The sequence below is a fragment of the Elephas maximus genome, chromosome 10 (assembly GCF_024166365.1).
Source record: "Elephas maximus indicus isolate mEleMax1 chromosome 10, mEleMax1 primary haplotype, whole genome shotgun sequence".
Taxonomy (NCBI): domain Eukaryota; kingdom Metazoa; phylum Chordata; class Mammalia; order Proboscidea; family Elephantidae; genus Elephas; species Elephas maximus.
This window is the reverse complement of record NC_064828.1, coordinates 18,850,140-18,868,662: the sequence shown is the minus strand read 5'-3', so window position 1 is coordinate 18,868,662 and position 18,523 is coordinate 18,850,140. Positions and strand designations below refer to the sequence as shown.

The 18,523-nt window shown below is 40.0% G+C and overlaps 1 non-coding gene across 1 annotated transcript; it reads left to right on the top strand.

The window, feature by feature from the left end:
* The first annotated feature begins 1,004 nt into the window (after positions 1-1,004).
* Positions 1,005-1,112, top strand: LOC126084906 (U6 spliceosomal RNA). Its single transcript, XR_007519135.1, has one exon. It is a non-coding gene; the product is annotated as a U6 spliceosomal RNA (small nuclear RNA).
* Positions 1,113-18,523: the final 17,411 nt, after the last annotated feature.

Here is an 18,523-nt window from a genome sequence, read left to right as displayed (position 1 = left end):
ATTGCTAGCATTTAAGCGTACAATAAAATGTTTTAAGGGATTCCCAATCATTACACTCTATACCATAGCACAAATAATTATCCTTCTGCTAAAGACAGATGGGGAATACCTTTTATCAAACACATGGGGGATTATAAGTGAAAATATAATCTGTAGATTTTATTAGAGTTCCATGTATATGAACGAAACATAAATACCACAGCAACCCACCAAATATATTTATAACTTAACAGAGGAATTTTTACCTTTAATTCATTAGAATCTCACAAGGCATTCGAGGAAGCACCTCCACCTCTAAAATAACTGTTACAAGACTAATAGGAGCCCAACTGGCACAATGGTTAAAGTGCTCGACTGCTAACCCACCAGCCACTCTGTGGGAGAAAGGTATGGCTGTCTGCTTCCATAAAGAGTACAGCCTTGGAAACCCTATGAGGCAGTTCTACTCTGTCCTACAGGGTTGATATGAGTTGGAATTAACTCAACAGCAAACAACAACAACATAAGACTAATAATAACACATTTTTTTTTTTTATGTGAAAGTCCCTGGGTAACACAAATGGTTTGTGCTCAACTACTAATCCAAAGATGGGTGGTTTGAACTCACCGAGAGGCACTGCAGATGGAAAGATTACAGCCAAGAAAACCCTGTGGAGTGCAGTTCTACTCTGTAACACATTGGGTTGCTTTGAGATAGAATTGACTCAACAACAATGGGTTATACCCACTTTCTATTATGAATAATTTTACACTCACTATGGCATTTAATCTTCACAAACAAGAATGGCATAATCATCTCCGTTTTGAAGATAAAAAAAACACTTCAAAACAAAGAAGTGAGTTATCCAGACCCTTAAGGTCAAGTTTCCTGACTGCTCATCTTTCCTATGTCACAGTTGGGAAGAAAACACTACACTGCCAGCTCAAAGACCAAACCTGGGACTTTCAGGCAAGCATGGAACTTTTAGAAAATTAATAATAGGAAGAAAAAAAAGTGAGTGTGAATGCTCACTTTGGAAGCACATATACTAAAATTGAAACCATACAGAGAAGATTGGCATGGTCACTGCTGCAAGGATGACACACAATTTCTTGCAGCATTCTGTATTTTTTGGTGCTTTCTTAAAAAGCTAGAAATAGAACTACCATAAGATCCAGCCCCCCATGTGTCTGTCAGTTTGTCCTACTCTGGGGGCTTCCATGTTGCTGTGAAGCTGGAAGCTATGCCACCGGTATTCAGATACCAGCAGGGTCACCCATGGAGGACAGGTTTCAAATGAGCTTCCAGACTAAGAGAGACTAGGAAGAGGGACCTGGCAGTCCACTTCTGAAAAGCATTAGCCAGTGGAAACCTTATGAATAGCAGTGGGACATTGTCTGATATAGTGCTGAAAGATGAGCCCCCTAGGTTGGAAGGCACTCAAAAGATGACTGGGGAAGAGCTGCCTTCTCAAAGTAGAGTCGACCTTAATGATGTGGATGGAGTAAAGCTTTCAGGACCTTCATTTGCTGATGTGGCACGACTCAAAATGAGAAGAAACAGCTGCAAACATCCATTAATAATCAGAGGCTGGAATGTACAAAGTATGAATCTAGGAAAATTGGAAATTGTCAGAAATGAAATGGAATGCATAAACATCAATATCCTAGGCATTAGTGAGTGAAATGGACTGCTATTGGACATTTTGAGTTGGACAATTGTACAGTCTACTATACTATACTGGGAATTCCTTTTCAAGTTGTCATACTATACTGGGAATGACAACTTGAAAAGGAATGGTGTTGCATTCATCGTCAAAAAGAACATTTCAAGATGTATCCTGAAGTATAACACTGTCAGTGATAGGATAATATCCATATGCCTACAAGGGAGACCAGTTAATACGACTATTATGCAAATTTACACACCAACCACTAGAGCCAAAGATGAAGAAATAGAAGATTTTTATCAGCTGCTACAGTCTGAAATTGATCGAACATGCAATCAAGATGCATTGATAATTACTGGTGACTAGAATGCAAAAGTTGGAAACAAAGAAGAAGGATCAGAAGTTGGAAAATATGGCCTTGGTGATAGAAACAATGCCGGAGATCGAATGATAGAATTTTGCAAGACCAAAAACTTCTTCATTGCAAATACCTTCTTTCACCAACATAAATGGTGACTATACACATGGACCTCGCCAGATAGAATGCACAGAAATCAAATTGACTACATCTGTGAAAAGAGACGATGGAAAAGCTCAATATCATCAGTCAAAACAAGGCCAGGGGCCAACTGTGGAACCGACCATCAATTGCTCATATGCAAGTTCAAGCTGAAACTGAAGAAAATCAGAGCAAGTCCATGAGAGCCAAAATATGACCCTGAGTATATCCCACCTGAATTTAGAGACCATCTGAAAAACAAATTTGACCCATTGAACATTGGTGATGGAAGACCGACGAGTTGTGGAATGACATCAAGGACATCATCCAAGAAGAAAGCAAGAGGTCATTGAAAAGACAGGAAAGAAAGAGAAGACCAAAATGGATGTCAGAGGAGACTCTGAAACTTCCTCTCAAATGTTAAGCAGCTGAAGAAAAGGAAGAATTGATGAAGTAAAAGAACTGAACAGAAGATTTCAAAGGGCAGCTCGAGAAGACAAAGTAAAGTATTGTAATGACATGTGCAAAGAGCTGGAGATGGAAAACCGAAAGGGAAGAACATGGTCGGTGTTTCTCAAGCTGAAAGAATTGAAGAAAAAATTCAAGCCCCGAGTTGCAATAGTGAAGGATTCCATGGGGAAAATATTAAACAACACAGGAAGCATCAAAAGAAGATGGAAGGAATACACACAGTCATTATACCAAAAGGAATTAGTCAATGCTCAACCATTTCAAGAGGTGGCATATGATCAGGAACCAATGGTACTGAAGGAAGAAGTCCAAGCTGCTTTGAAGGCATTGGGGAAAAACAAGGCCCCAGGAATTGATGGAATATCAATTGAGATGCTTCAACAAACAGATGTAGCACTGGAGGTACTCACTTGTCTATGCCAATAATATGGAAGACAGCCTCCTGGCCAACTGACTGAAAGAGACCCATATTTATCCCTATTCCCAAAAAAGGTGATCCAACCAAATGTGGAAATTATAGAACAATATCATTAATATCACACTCAAGCAAAATTCTGCTGAAGATCATTCAAAAACAGCTGCAGCAGTATATCAACAGGGAACTGCGAAATTCAGGCCGGTTTCAGAAGAGGACATGGTACCAGGGATATTATTGCTGATGTCTGATGGATCTTGGCTGAAAGCAGAGAATACCAGAAGGATGTTTACCTATGTCTTATTGACTATGCAAAGGCATTCGACTCTGTGAATCTTAACAAATTAAGGATAACGTTGCAAAGACTGGGAATTCCAGAACACTTAATTGTGCTCATGAAAAAAAAAAAAATTAAGAGGCAGTTGTTCGGACAGAACAAGGGGATACTGATTGGTTTAAAGTCAGGAAAGGTGTGCGTCAGGGTTGTATTCTTTCACCATACCTATTCAATCTGTATACTGAGCAAATAATACGAGAAGCTGGATGAGATGAAGAACAGAACATCAGGATTGGAGGAAGACTCATTAACACTCTGCGTTATGCAGATGACAAAACCTTGCTTGCTGAAAGTGAAGAGGATTTGAAGCAGTTACTAATGAAGATCAAAGACCACAGCCTTCAGTTTGGATTGCACCTCAACATAAGGAACACAAAAATCCTCACAACTGGACCAATGAGTAACCTCGTGATAAATGGAGAAAAGATTGAAGTTGTCAAGGATTTCATTTTACTTGGATCCACAATCAGCAGCCATGAAAGCAGCAGTCAAGAAATCAAAAGATTCACTGCATTGGGTAAACCTGCTGCAAAGGACCTCTTTAAAGTGTTGAAGAGCAAAGATGTCACCTTGAAGACTAAGGTGCGCCTGACCCAAGCCATGGTATTGTCAATCGCATCATATGCATGTTAAAGCTGGACAATGAATAAGGAAGACCGAAGAAGAATTGACACCTTTGAATTATGGTGTTGGCGAAGAATATTGAATATACCATGGACTGCCAAAAGAACGAACAAATCTGTCTTAGAGGAAGTACAGCCAGAATGCTCCTTAGAAGCAAGAATGACTGCATCTTACATACTTTGGACATGTTGTCAGGAGGGATGAGTCCCTGGAGAAGGACATCATGCTTGGCAGAGTACAGAGTCAGCAGAAAAGAGGAAGACCCTTACCGAGGTGGATTGACACAGTGGCTGCAACAATGAGCTCAAGCATAACAACGATTGTAAGGATGGCTCAGGACCGGGCAGTGTTTTGTTCTGTTGTGCATAGGATCGCTATGAGTCGGAACTGACTCAATGGCACCAAACAACAACAACGATCCAGCAATCCCACTCCTTGGAGTATATCCTGGAGAAATAAGAGCCTTTACACGAACACATATATGCATACCCATGTTCACTGCAGCACTGTTTACAATAGCAAAAAGATGGAAGCAACCAAGTTGCCCATCAACAGATGAATGAATAAATAATTCATGGTATATTCACACAATGGATTACTATGTATCAATGATGAATCTGTGAAACATTGCATAACATGGAGGAATCTGGAAGGCATTAGGCTGAGTGAAATTAGTCAGTTGCAAAAGGACGAATATTGTTTGAGGCCACTATTATAAGAACTCAAGAAATAGTGTAAACAAAGAAGAGTATATTCTTTGATGGTTACGAGAGTGGGGAGGGAGAGAGGGAGGAAGGCGGTATTCACTAATTAGGTAGGGTAGTAGATAAGAACTACTTTAGGTGACAGGAAAAAGAACACACAATACAGGAGAGGTCAGCACAAATGGACTAAACCAAAAGCAAAGAAGTTTCCTGAATAAACTGAATGCTTCGAAGGCCAGCGTAGCAGGGGCGGGGGTTTGGGGACCATGGTCTCAGGGGACATCTAAGTCAATTGACATAATAAAAGCTACTAAGAAAACATTCTGCCTCTCACTTTGGAGAGTGGCATCTGGGGTCTTAAACACTAGCAAGTGACCATCTAAGATGCATCAATTGGTCTCAACCCACCTGGATCAAAGGAGAATGAAGAACACCAAAGACACAAGGTAATTCTGAGCCCAAGAGACAAAAAGGGCCACATAAACCAGAAAGCCCATCAGCCTGAGACCAGAAGAACTAAGACGGTGCCTGGCTACAACCGATGACTGCCCTGACAGGGTATACAATAGAGAACCCCTGAGAGAGCAGGAGAGCAGTGTGATACAGACCCCAGATTCTTGTAAAAAGACCAGACTTAATGGTCTGACCGAGACTAGAAGGACCCCGGTGGTCATGGTGCCCAGACCTTTTGTTAGCCCAAGACTGGAACCATTCCCAAAGCCAACTCTTCAGACAGGTATTGGACTGGACGATGGGATAGATAATGATGCTGGTAAAGAATGAGTTTCTTGGATCAAGTAGACACATGGAAGTATGTTGGCGTCTCCTGTCTGGAGGGGGGATGAGAGGGCAGAGGGGGTCAGAAGCTGATGGAATGGATATGAAAAGAGAGAGTGGAGGAAAGGAGTGTGCTGTCTCATTGGGGGAGAGCAATTAGGAGTATATAGCAAGGTGTATATAAATTTTTGTATGAGAGACTGACTTGATTTGTAAACTTTCACTTAAAGCACAATAAAAAATTTTTAAAAAGTGAGTGTGAAAATTTGGGAAACTTAATGAATTCAAATAATGTGGCCTTAAGTTCAGAATGTAAAGAACATGATCCTTTTTGTTACACATACGTATATGCCTCATTATACACTGTGAAAAAAGTATTTTTTCTATTATTTCATAAAGCTGTCTGTGTTGGTTTTACTTCAACAACCTCAAGGTTTTGGCCCAAAGAAGAGAACATCCCGAGAGCAACAGCTCCATGTAGCCAGTTTCTCAATTACTAATTTATTAGAGTATGGATTACACCTCAACATGAAGTAAACAGAAATCCTCACAATGGGACTAATAAGCAACATCTTGATAAAGGGAGAAAAGATTGAAGTTGTTAATTGGATCCACAGTCAACACCCATGGAAGCAGCAGTCAAGAAATCAATAGACACATTACATTGAACAAATATGCCGCAAAAGACTTCTCTAAAGTGTTGAAAAGCAAAGATGTCACCTTGAAAACTAAGGTGCACCTGATCTAAGCCATGGTATTTTCAGTCACCTTATATGCATGTGAAAACTATATGATTAATAAGGAAGATCGAAGAAGAATTGACGCCTTTGAATTGTGGTGTTGGTGTTGGTGTTGGCGAAGAATATTGACTATGCCATGGACTGCCAAAGAATGAACAAATCTGTCTTGGAAGAAGTACAACCAGAATGATCCATAAAACCAGGGATGGCGAGACTTCATCTCACATACTTCGGACATGTTATCAGGAGGGACCAGTCGCTGGAGGACATCATGCTTGGTAAAGTAGAGGGTCAGTAAAAAGAGGAAGACCCTCAATGAGATGGACTGACACAGTGGCTGCAACAATGGGCTCAAGCATAACAATGATTGTGGGGATGGCGCAGGGCCGGGCGGTGTTCTGTTGTACGTAGGGTCGCTATGAGTTGAAACTGACTCCATGGCACCTAACAACAACAAATTTATTAGAAATTTTTATGTAAAATGCACAAAACAGGGCACAATCTTAGAAGGGGCTCAATGAACTTGAATGAAAAGGAACTTCCATAGCTAAAACAAATAAATAATTATGACATTTCCCTTGCGGGGAGATTTCAGTTTCACATAGATGTATTGAGTTTCATAAAGATGTAAGAAAGAAAAAGTCTTTAGTAATAAGTGGGAGCTTTGTAAATGTGAAAGTTGGCTGCAAGTTTTACCAAAATGAATTGATACCTCAATAGAAATTGATTCTTATTATGGCTTTAATAAATTAAAAGGACCATCAGTTAAATATTTGTTTAGTAAAAACAATTAAAAAATATAAAAAATGAAACAAATCTAAGTTATAAACAACCCAAATAAGTCCACTCAAAATATGTGCTAGCCTTAACATAACTGGATTTAAATCCAAAGATAGCTGTGTCTTTGGTCCTTCAAGTGTTAGTATAATACCCCGCGAATGTTCGGTTAAAGCTTATAGAACAAGAGAATGAATGGATAAAAGATATAATTGTGTCCACATGTACTTGAATTTGGTTTGCCAAATAGGATGTCATCTACACACTTGCCCAGTCTACTCTCTGATAGGCAGCTGACTCTCAGGGAGTGGTACAGTATAGGACTAAGTAAGAGACTAATATTATTTCTCAATTTACATTTACAGAAAAGTTTTTATGTTTTAGAAAAATTAATCTTTTTTTAAAAAATCAGTGGTTTCATGTCTTTATTTATCATGCATATGAAATATATTCAATGTTTACTAGCCTCTGGGCACATTAACAAATATTCTAGAAAGAAAGACAGACTCTGCCATTATAGTTTATACTTTGGTAGTCAACACAGAGCATATCATACTCATATCTTTCTTTTTTTCTTCTTTTCTTCTATCTTTACCTGAATTTCTATAATATTAGCCCCATAATATTAACAGCAAATCTGAGTTCCCCGTGAAGAAGGACTCATATTATTCTTCCAGGTAGAGATGAAGAGAGAGTCGTCACAAATGAAAATCCAGAACAGAAGTCAGTGGATTCAGAACACATGACACATACAAGTATCCTAGCCCTAGATGATGTACACCAGACATAGATAAATGCCTACAAGTTCAGTCAGTTTTGCTGCTTAGGGCCAACTATAGGAAAAATGCCATCCTCAGTGAAGACCCTCTTAACTCTGTAATAATTTCTTGAACCAAAGATGCCATCAATTATAGAATGCACTACCAAATTAAAATCAGATGCAAGACATAATGCTAAAAAAAAATCATCAAAACAAAAAACTGTAAATGAGCCCAAGGCAAGATTTTGGAGTTGAAGATACAGTCTTGCTGTATTATCTTCTACAAATCCCAGTAAATTTCATGTGACTTCCAATCTATACACAAGGGCAAGAAAATTTCATTCTTAATAACGCTTCAACCGTGCTGCCTGATTTAAAACCACAAAGAAAAGAATACTCACTCACCAACCAGAGTGTGTGTGTGTGTGTGTGTGTGTGTGTGTGCGTGCACACGTGCACGTTTTGGGGACTAAGAAGAAACTCCTACATAAGACTCAAAACCACATCAGAGGAAAAAAAAACAAACCAGAAACTAGATTACTAGATATACAGTGACAAATGCCTGGCTATCTAATCACCCTCTGTCATAACTGGGCAGCCCTCTGCCAGTTCAGTCAAGTTTCCTTCCTTGGAGTTAATCCTGTTCTTACCCGTTGCTGTTGAGTCAATTAAGGCTCGTTGAGACCCTATTGACAGAGTAGAACTGCCCCATAGGGTTTCCGAGGCTGTAATCTTTATGGAAGCAGAATGCCATTATCTTTCTCTCCGCAGAGAGACCGGTGGGTTCAAACCACTGACCTTTTGATTAGCAGCTGAGCACTTAACCATTGTGGCACCTGGCCTTCTTAGGGGAGTCAAAAGCTCCAGTTAGATTCTCATGGAGTTATTACAGTAGCTTCAAGTGACTTTATTGGCTGATGCTCCTCTATCCTTATCCTATAGTTTATTTATTGGATTTGCCCTTCTTACTGATATTTCACTTGATCAAGTCCCCATCTCATCTCTGTGAGTCCCACTTGATGATATAAATGGTAGTCCAGTTGTCCAGGCCTGGGGCTGTGCTTTGCTCTTAGCTGGTTTCCTTTCCCATGGATTAGACTTTGATCTTCAACCCAAGCCATATGGCTGTGGAACCTCTTATTCCTATGCAAATGTTATTGCTTCTGAGAGTCCTTCCTTGACACCCTCAGGCAAATGAAAGAATTCCTATTGAAATTTTTATTTCTCTCCCTTCAGCTGCAGCCCTGCTCCAGGAGTTGGTTCCTCTTCTACCTCTCCGAGTAGAGTGGACAAGCGCTAGCTAACCACCAAGCCCTTTTGCGGAGCTCTTGCCTCACCTTGCTGTACATTATAGCCACGATCTGCCCCCAGCTATTTGAGAGGCAACCAACTGCAGGCTTGTTCTAATTTTGATTTTGAGATATTTATAACCTATAGGGTCGCTATGAGTCAGAATCGACTAGAAGGCAGTGGGTTTGGTTTTTGGGTTGGTATAACCTGAACTGGTACTGTAATATTAACAGGTCTGTCTCCTCACAGTTATATTAGGAAGAGAGTGAGCACAGTAATTAAACAGGTGACCTCTGGACTCTCTGGATTTAATTTAACTACTGGAGCCCTGGTGGTGCAGTGGTTAAGAGCTCAGCTACTAACCAAAAGGTCAGCAGTTCAAATTCACCAGCTGCTTCTTGGAAACCCCATGGGGCAGTTCTACACTGTCGTATAGGGTCGCTATGAGTCGGAACCGACTCAGTGGCAACGGGTATGGACTGGCTCCAAGCTTTACCCGTTTACATAAGTCAGATTATTATTTCAAGCTTCATCTCCTTCATCTGAAAATTGATAATAATTGTATTTATCTCGTATGATTGCTGAAAGGCTTGAATGGGATAAAGCACATAGTGTTTAGCACAGAGCCTAACACATAAGATTGAATAGGCTTTTTTTTTTTTTTTGTCATTAGTGTTATTTTGTTCTAATTACTTTGGGTCTCCACAAGTGGAGAAACCATGTCTTTATATCTTTTTATCCCTTGTTTGTATCTTAACACTGGACATGTACAAATCTCACCATTTGGAGCCCCCAGCCATAGCTGAGCCTTCTTGGGATACACTCTGGAAGAAATTATTGACTTTTGATGTTTAAACTTTTTAATTCATTTTTTAGTTGTGTCTCTATTATTTTTAAGTGGTTTTTCCTTAATTTAATTTTTTGTTTGTTTTTAAGATCTCAATTTAGTTCTTTTGCATAACAACTTGTTACTTTTTCGTGGGTGTGATATTTTCCTTTACCCCTTTGGGCATATCCATTATACTTATTTTAAAGCTCTTTCTTCTTTGCCTATTAACTCTGTTTGCTCTATAAACATACTTGAGCTGATTGATTCTATTGTCTTGTTTTTAAGATCTCGGCTTTCCTCAGTGCTTGGAGATTCTTGGTTGTATGTTTACCCTTGATATTGTTATTCTCTGTGGATAGTGTCTCTCTGCTAAAAAGACTTGGTAAGGGGAGAGATGGGAAAGCCTTCCAAGAAGGTATTCTGGCAGTTCTTTGTGAGTTTTGGAGAGGAGTTAGATATGATTCCTAATGCTGTACCTTGGCAGCTAGTCTTCTGGGAGTGGATATTTTCCTTTTCTCCCAGCCATTGTTAGCCACCCTGGGTGTTTTCCTGTCTCTCTGACCCAAGCTCATGCACCTCCTGCTGCTTGCTACCTGGAAACAGACGTCCTGCCTGGTCCAGGCTGTGGTAGTGTTGATTCACTTGGCTGCTCTTGCTGAGATTTCCCAAACAATCTTCCTTTTGTTTCTTCTGGGCTACCCTCGATTTCCAGGATTCAGTACCTCCAATCCTATCTGCCTGCCATCTTTCTAGGATTCCTAAGAATTTTCTGTTTGTGTATTCCTATTTCTTATTTTGTGGTACGCTTTTACGTGATTTATTTATTTATCTGTTTAGTTATCATATCTGTCATTCTTAGGGATTTTATGTGGAAAGGGCCAACCTAGCTGTGCTCAGCCTGCTATATTGAAAAGGAGGGTATCTGTTAGACTTTCCAGGAGTCATTTGTAGGCACTTGTATGTATCAGTCTGGGCTGTGGGAGGTCGAAGAGACTCTGGGCTAGAGGTTTAGGTATTTAGATGTGGCAACCAGCAGCTTATGCAGGTAGTAAACACTGGAGGACTGGATGCAACCACTGAAGGATAAAGAGTGGCTAGAAGAAAAGAAAGCCTAACATGTAAGTGTTAAAAATTTCACGTATATTGACTGATGCTTCCATTTTGTTAAATGACATAAAATGAAGTAGAAATATAAACATGAGAGTTCTTGAATTCTGGATAATTAAAAAAAAAGTGTCTTATTAAATAATTTTAATATCCTTAGCTATTTTAAAATTATAAGACTTTTACCCTGCCTTTTGACTATTATTTGAAGACTGTTATTGTTGTTAGGTGCCTTCTAATTGATTTTGACTCATAGTAACTCCATGTGACGAAGGAGAACTGGCCCATAGGGTTTTCTAGGCTGTGATCCTTACAGGAGGAGATAGCCAGGTCTTTCTCCCACAGAACTGCTGGTGGTTTTGAACTGCCAATCCTTTGGTTAGCAACTGAGTGCTTAACTCCTGCACCACCAGGGCTGCTTGTTTGAAGACTATCCAGAATTCTGCTCTATATTTGGCACAATGACAATGGTGTACATTGAAGAAAAAAGAGGCTCATTTTTCCTAAAATCAATAAACAACTAACCTGAATGTGCTAATAATATTAGTGTGATTCAGCTTTTTCCACTACTAACCATTAGCAATTTCCATGCAAAACATTTTAGAAAGGAACCGCCTGAGAGAGAAAAATAGTCATTTTCCTGCACTAGTTTTGGGAAAAGGGTTGTGCTAGTTGGTGGTTTTACATACTTAAGTTATTCTCGCTCCAGGCAACCTGAACTTGCCTTTCCCACAAGCTTCACACATGCTCTGCCTCACTTTTATTTGGTTTACCTATTCAAAAAACTGCTTGCCATGGCAACCCTTGTCTGCATGACAGGCATTTATAATTTGCTTGGAAAAACTACAACAAAATGTCATTTTTCATCAACCCTGTACACCAAAATATTTTCTTTTCCAATGATTCCCAGTGACTTGGTTGTGGTCTCAGGGCCCTTGCCAAAAGATCACTTACGGGTGAAAAACATTACTAAGGAAACCCTCACACTCACTCGATATTAGTAATGGGGTCATTTAGGGATTGTTATTGCCTCTCAAAATAGGAAAATAATTGGCTATGTGACTACCTCTTAGGTAGTACAGAAAAAGCATTCAAATAATACCTGAAACAGGTAGTTCTGTATTTCATACAAATGTGCTTTGGACCAAAGTGTTATGAGGTATGAGGAGAACAGACAGAGAACCAAAGATAAATACTACCCGGTTTGAATCCCAATCGGTGTCCCTGGGTACCTGCTCCATTCAGAAAAATTCAAAGATAGCTCCAAAAACCCTGCTATGGCATTGTGTGGTTGGTGCTAATAACAGCGGTGAAGACATTTAGTGTGACCAGGAGCAATTACCTGCATGAACACAGTCACAGATCCACTGCATCGCCTGCCAAAAGGCAGCGAGTGCCGGACAATGCTGCCATATTTTAAATTCAAATATTGGTATTTCTGTCATAGTTATTTCTGTCACACAAACATGTTTGGATCAATACGCTACTTGTCGCTAAATTTGTAATTCAAGCACCCCCAAGAGCGATAACGATCGCAACTTCCCCAAACAATTGCTCAGTATTCTCCAGACCTGATTATTAATCTACCCTTGGCATCCGGCGAGTATAAAATGTGTTATGCAAATGAGCGTGGTGCTCCAGGCCCAGGGCATGAATGGAATTAGTTTTAGACTCAAGAGGAGTCTGGCCATAAGCAAGTGATGCTGGGATATTGTACCCACAGGATTAATCATTCTTATGGTTTATGATAGATGCTTCTACCAGATAGCCATCCTCAGCTTTATACCTGAGCATGAGAGAAACCGGTGAAAATATCTCAAGAGATGTTGAAAAAGCAAGATTTGATAACTTTATAACATTTTGCCTTTTATAGTTGGTAACATTTGAGGGGTTCTTTTTTGTGATTTGCTTTTTAAGCTCCAGCCTGCATTTTAGTAATTTAAAAAGGTTAATAAAATTTTAGACGACTAATTATAAATGTGTTACACATGGTTGTTAGTGACTGTTCCGTCGACTCCGGCTCATGGTTACCTTATGTACAACAGAACAACACATTGCCTGGTCCTGCATCACCCTCACCATCACCAGCATGTTCGTGTTCATCATCGTCGCTATTCTGCCCATCCATCTCATGAAGGGTCTTGTATATTCTCGCTGGCCCTCTATGTTTCACCAAACGCGGTATCTTCCTCTAGGGACTGATTCCTTCTGGTGACATGTCCTAAGCCAATGAGTCAAACAATATTCTATTGTGATCCATAAGGTCTTCAATGGCTAATTTTTAGAACTAGATCACCAGGCCTTTCTTCCTAGTCTGTCTTAGTCTAGAAGTTCCACTGAAACCTGTCTACCGTGGCTGAACCAGCTGGTATTTGAATAATGGTAGCATAGCTTCCAGCATCATAGCAACATGCAAGTCACCACAATACGACAAATAGTGGTGAATATTACAAAAATCATGTAACAAAATCATGATTTGGGCAAAACTTTAAAGTGGGTCAACTGCAAACATAGGCCTGTACTCCTACCCACCCTTTTTCTAGGCCAAAATATCCTGTAAGCTTACTTTATGAAAACCTTGTATGAACTTGCATACCAGAGCAAAAATTGATGAGAATAGGTTTGAGAAGTAGGAAATTCATATCACTCTGCCACATATAAGGTCATAGATTTTGAAAAGCCCTCCCCACCCCCCAAAAAAGTGCTCGGATCCAAATACTTTCTAGTCAAAAATAGATTAGTAATATTTTCACTGCTTGCAAGTTAGATCTGATTCAGAACTCACGAGCAAAAATGAATTTCAATGCCTTAAAAAAAATAATAAACAGCATTAGACAAGTGAGTAAATACTCTAGATAAAGAAATTAGAAAAACATCCAGGCTGGGGTGTTGTTATGTAAGAAGAAACCTTAAACCAAAAATATCCCCTCAAGTCTTCTTAAAACAAACAATAGCTTAGCTTAACTAGTAAAAAATACCTGCTTTGAGCATTATGCTCTTTTAAGGTCTATCTCAGTGGGATCAAATTGACAGCAGCAAATGGAAAAATAAGACAGGAACTTTAGAGGGTGGTAAGTTAATGCTAACGGGGGGGGGGACTCAGAAGAAGGGGATGAGAATGATTGCACGACTCAAAGGATGTAATCAATGTCACTGAATTATACATGTAGAAACTGTTGAATTGGTGAATGTTTTGATGTGTATATTCTCCGCAATGAAAAATAAATAAAAAAGAAGAATTGTGGAAAACAAAACAGAGCAAAATTGGTGGCCGCAGCTGGACGCAAGCCCAAAGGAAAACCCAAATATAGAGAGCTGATAAGAACACAGGGCAGAACTTGATTGTGAGATTCTAGATGAACTGAATTAAAAATACACTGTACATTTGAAGGATTCCTATGGCAATTAAAACCTGTTTTAGGCAGGACTGGACCCAAAGAAGTAGTTATAATTAATGAGAAAAACAGGCAGTGAGTACAATTATAAAGGGTGAAATAGAACAGGAGGATTATAATGGAATTGCAGAACTGGATTCCATTGTGCTGGGAAGATTGGTTGGAGTGGTTAATTGGGCTAAGTGTTCTCAGCTGCAAAGGTGTCAGAGCAGGTAAGAAAAGTGAAAGTTGATATTTCAACAAGTTGCTTCCAGCTTAATTGTTCTTGTTTGGGGTATTGAAAGGGAGTCAAAATGGGATCCTCATAGTATATTGCTTTACCAGTGTGTTTGTCCTACAACATACGTATCCATTTATTTGTGTAGGCAGCACTTCCTTTAAGAAATATTTATCGAGTACCAACTATTCTTAGGGTTTAACCACATATTGTCTTTTTGTGATCAAAAATAGATGTCTATTGGTAATTTCAGATAGTTTGACATATATATACATATACATACATACATATTTTTTTATATATGCCAGGCAGTCTGCCAGGTCATCATAAACAACTCTAACCAGTCCTTGCCCTTTGTGACTTTACAGTTGAGCAAACAAAAGAGGCAAAAATAAATAGATAAATAGCACTACTAATGACACATGATGGAGCCCTGGTGACGCGCAGTGGTCAAGAGTTTGGCTGCTAACCAAAAAGGTCTACAGTTCAAATCCACCAGCTGCTCCTTAGAAACCTTACAGCGCAGTTATACTCTGTCCTATAGGATCTCTGTCTTAGTCATCTAGTGCTGTTTTAACAGAAATACCGAAAGTGGATGGCTTTAACAAGGAGAAATTTATTCTGTCACAGTCTAGTAGGTTACAAGTCCCAATTCAGTGTGTCAGCTCCAGGGGATGGCTTTTTCTCTCTGTTAGCCCTGGAGGAAGATTCCTTGTCACTGGTCAAGGAGCTTCTCAGGCACAGGGACCCCAGATCCAAAGGACACACTCTGCTCTATGTACTGCTTTTTTAGTAGTATGAGGTCCCCCACGCTGTCCTATAGGGTCACTTTGAGTAGGAATCGACTCGATGGCACTGGGTTCTGGGTGTACTCTCTGCTCACTTCCCTTTCCTCTTTATGTCTTGAGTGACTAAAAGGTGTTGCAGGTCACACCCCAAGGAAACTCTCTTTACATTGGATTAGGAAGTGACCTGGGTAAGGGTGTTACAATCCCACCCTAATCCTCTTTAACATAAAATTACAATCACAAAATGGAGGACAACCACAAAATACTGGAAATCATGGCCCAGTCAAATTGATACACACATTTTAGGGAGGACATAATTCAATCCATGACAGTTGCTATGAGTTGGAATCAACTGGACTGCAATAGGTTTGGTTTGGTTTTGGTTTTGTGACATATCTTATGAAGGAAATGAAAAGATTTTACAAGAGACAATAAACAAGGACCGATGGACAAGGTGGTAAAGAAATGTCTTTCTAGAAGGTGAGCTTAAAGGTCAGACTGGAAGGAAGTGAAGGCTGACCATATGAGAAGTACAAATGTTCCAGGTAGAAAGAAAAGCATGCATGAGTGCACTGAGGTAGCACAATGGCTAATTATATGTGTCAACTTAGCTAGTCTACGGTACCCAGTTGTTTGGTTAAACACTAATCTAAATGTTGTGAAGGTATTTCGTAGATGTGATTAACATCTATAATCAGTTTAGTTGAAGACATTACCTTCAATTAGGTGGGTGTACCCCATCCGACCAGTTAAAGAGCAAAAATTGAGGTTTCCTGGAGAAAAAAGAATTCTGCCTCAAGACTGTAACATAGAAATCCTGCCCAAGTTTCTACGCTGCTGCCTGCCCTGAAGATTTTGGATTTGCCAACCACCACAATCTGATGGGCCAGTTCCTTAAAATAAATCTCTTTATTGTGGTTCTGCATCTCTGGAGAAGTCCAACCGATATAGGTCAGAAAGAACTTGGGGTGGATGGACAACTGAAAGGAGGGCCAGTGAGGGTGGAGCATAATGAGCAGTAGGTAGGCAAGGGGCCAAGTGGGGAGGCTGGAGAGTAGGCGGGGTGGGCCAAGTTTTGCATAACTCTGTAGGCCTTCACAAGGAGTTTAGGTTTTGTGGGAAATAATGAGAATCTAGTGAAGAGTTTTAATGGAGATGAAAAGTAACTGGATTATCTTTTTTGGAAATTCTTACTTGTTTGCAGTGCAAAGTCTAAACTGCCAGAAGAACCAGGAAGTCTAGGGAGGAAACTATAAAAGCCCAAGCTGGAGATGATGCTGACTTAGAGGAGTGTAGTGGTGGTGGTGACAAAGAGAAAAGGTATATTCTGGAAACAAAAAAGACCGTACAATGACACACCAACTTCATTACTAGAGCCCTGGTGGCGCAGTGGTTAAAAGTTCAGCTGCTGACCGAAAGTTCGGAGGTTTGAACCCACTAGCCCCTCCATAGGAGAAAGATGTGGCAATGTGCTTCCGTAAAGATTACAGCCTATGTGGGGCAGTTCTACTCTGTCCTATAATGTCAGTCCCTATGATTCGGAATCTATTCGACTGCAATGGGTACTCAAAAGAAACTCATGCACATGCGCAACAGGAGACGTGTACAAAATAGGAGCTCTTAGGTGGTGAAAACAGTTAAGTGCTCAACTACTAGCTGAAAGGTAGGCAGCTCAAACCCCCCCAAAGACACTTGGGAAGGCAGGCCTGGCAATCTGTTTACAAAAGGTCACAGCTTTGAAAACCCTGTGGAGCATAGTTCCACTCTGCACACGTGGGGTTGCCATGAGTTGGAATCAACTTGATGGCAACTAACAACAACAGCAACAATCAGAAAATAAAAATAAGGAAACAACTCAGATGCCCATCATCAGAAGAGTTGATGAATAAACTGCAGTACAGTCATTCACACAATGGAAAAAAAATATACAGCATCCAAAACTAATAATCTACAGCAACATACAATAATACGCTTAAACCTTAAAAATATAATATTATGCAAAAAAGTACTCCAAAGGTTATAGCCACATGATACTCTTTTTTATAAAATGAAAATACTTTTTAAGGAATGCACATAGATGCAAAAAAAAACTTTTAAAAAAGAACAGCAAACAAAAAAGACAGACATAGGAACTAAGATGATACTTACCTCAGGTTGGATGAAGCAGGATTATGAAATGGGGGGAAGAGGGATTAGATATAGGTTATTATAAAGGGGTAAATCTGCTGCAAAGGACCTCTTCAAAGTGTTGAAGAGCAAAACGTCACCCTGAAGACTAAGGTGCGCCTGACCCAAGCCATGGTATTTTCAATCACATCGTATGCATGTGAAAGCTGGACAATGAATAAGGAAGACCAAAGAAGAGTTGACGCCTTTGAATTGTGGTGTTGGTGAAGAATATTGAACATACCATGGACTGCCAAAAGAACGAACAAATCTGTCTTGGAAGAAGTGCGGCCAGAATGCTCCTTAGAGGCAAGGGTGGTGAGACTGCGTCTTACATACTTTGGACATGTTGTCAGGAGGGATCAGTCCCTGGAGAAGGACATGATGCTTGGCAGAGTACAGGGTCAGTGGAAAAGAGGGAGACCATCAATGAGGTGGATTGACACAGTGGCTGCAGCAATGAGCTCAAGCATAACAACGATTGTAAGGATGGCTCAGGACCGGGCAGTGTTTCGTTCTGTTGTGCATAGGGTCGCTATGAGTTGGAACCGACTTGACGGCACCTAACAACAACAACAAAGTTTTTATTTTGTGTTCACAGATGCATGTTACATTATTGAGAAATTTTTTAAAAATACGTAAAAGTAGACTGTGCATAGGCAAATGATGAGAGAATAGCATGATTAAGCCAATTCTGCGCACCTGGGGTCCAAAAACAGTGACAAAGTACCTTGATAGCTTATATGAGTGTGGAGGGATGGTGGGGGCTGGGGGGCGATATGGAAAAGACAAGAATCAAGAGAGGCATGCAATTTTTAGCTTGAGCAGTTAGGTGGACAAAGGTGTCATTTATTGAAGTGGGCAGATTGAGAAAGGAGCAGATGGGCAAGGGTGGAAGCAAGAGTTCCATGGAGTCCATGCTGCTGATGAAATACCTGTAAGGTGTGCACATGGACTAGACAATAAGATAGTTGTCTATGA